The sequence below is a fragment of the Ascaphus truei genome, chromosome 1, assembly GCF_040206685.1.
Source record: "Ascaphus truei isolate aAscTru1 chromosome 1, aAscTru1.hap1, whole genome shotgun sequence".
NCBI lineage: Eukaryota > Metazoa > Chordata > Amphibia > Anura > Ascaphidae > Ascaphus > Ascaphus truei.
In genome coordinates, this window is record NC_134483.1 from 180,277,895 (window position 1) to 180,280,005 (window position 2,111).

Below are 2,111 nucleotides of genomic sequence, written 5' to 3' on the forward strand. Positions count from 1 at the left end.
TACACGTTTGTACTGCTCAGTGAGGAAAGAATCCTTCTCAATGCCACATACTTGTTGCATTCCTCTTTCATATTACTGCCTGCTTATAATTACTCATGTAACTTGACTTATCCTTTTATTTTCTCCATGGAGACTGCATGGCCTATGTTTACTAAACAGTGCTATTCCATAAGACACTTTGCAGCACCAGAAGACACCTCACAGCCCATTCAAGTGCACTGAAAAGTGTCTTCGGTAGAGCACTGCTTAGCAAGCATGGGCCATTTATATCTAGCTGCAACTATATATCTTGGTTATTAGTATCATGTATTTACATTATATATATAAGCTCATATTACACGGGCAACCCTTAAGCCAATGCATGCTGCTTTAAATACAGCTTTTAAGCATAGGCTGGAGTGAGATGCAAAGCCAGTAAACCCACTCACAGACATGTTTCAGCCTTGATGGGTATCATCAGTGTGAGGTTGGTTGCTGGCTATGCTGGTTTGAGACTAAGAGTAGGTATTCACCACACTTAAGGTTATGGTGGATAAAAAAAAGTGACAAAAACCCTCCACAGTAAAGCATATAGTAACTGTAAATATTACTGTATGTTCATTTGCATGTCTTAGACAGATCTGCAACCCTGTCTTTCCCCATTGTCACCCAGCATACAGCACTTCCACTGCAGCAAGGGATTCTGGGAAGTGCCACCTTTTCTCCCAAGCTCATATTACACGATCAACCCTTAAGCCAATGCATGCTGCTTTAAACACAGCTTTTAAGCATAGGCTGGGATGAGATGCAAAGCCATATATATATACTGTATATCTTATTGAGCCTACAAGATTCAATGCACATATATATATATATATATATATATATATATATATATATATATATATATATATATATATATATATTTATATATATGTGCATTAAATCTTGCAGGCTCAATAAGACCCTGCCCGATAGAACTTGCAAACTACTTTAAATATGGTGCCTAAGACAAAAGGAGATAACATGACTCAATGGCACAAGGAGAGCTGACACTAACATTTCAAGAGGGTTCACCCATTTCATTGCCACTGAGGTTTCAGCTTATTTCTAAATATTTCATTCAAAACATATGTCCAATAATGGTACTTTATCAATGCTCAGTTCTTCCTCCTAAGTGATTGTTGCAGCTATTATCTGGAAGGCATAAGAGGTACTGTAGAGAAAACAACCCATTTCAAACAAGGGTTAAAATAATGTGCAGAGCACATTGCTGCTTTAGAAGTGTATTATTGCGTAAAGCAGAAAATATGAAGATGCAGTTCATGTTTCATTAACTGGAAAATACACATAAACCACTGATCTTTTCTCTGAAAGAAAGAAAAACATGTTGAGTGGGAGAGAACTTTTTTGGCTATTACAGTACTTTTGTGTTAGCTGACTACACAATTAACATTTCATGCAGGAAATACAGTACCATGCAGAGAGTGCTACTATTGTTCTGTTGCCTGATAAATTCAGAGCCTGTGATGGGTTGGAAGTACAGTATAATCAGATAATTGCCATCATTATACAACACACCATAGAGGTCATGTGCAAAGCCCTCTAAAAGTGTGTGGCTTATGTCTGTTACATGTACAGTAAGAAACTTGTCAATAAAGTTTCTGACATTTTACAAAACATTCACAGGAATTTATGCTAGTGTTGATGTGGCTGAGGTTTTCTTTTACATATTAAAGTGATTCAGATCCTAAATATCCACCCCTATAACAGGTCCTCAAATTGGAAAGTGATGAGGCAGTAAAGGTTTATTTACTAAAGTCTCCTGACTGCAAAACTAGTACCAAACCAGTGTAAGAAATAGAAAAATATTTACTAGGATTTCCACTGAAAACAATTGGAGTTTCCCTGTAACCTGGGGCAATTCAATGGCACTGGTTTTGCTCCAGTTTTGCAGCCTGGAAACTTTAGTAAATGGTGTATGACAGAGCTAAACTCTGAGCAAGATAGACTGGCAGGCCAGAAAACACAGCTCATCTACTATTGTCCATGGTTACCAAAGACTGTTTTGGAGATTTTGTGTGTGAGTCAAAAGCTCTGTAATTATTTCTGCTAAACTTCTGATAGGCTAC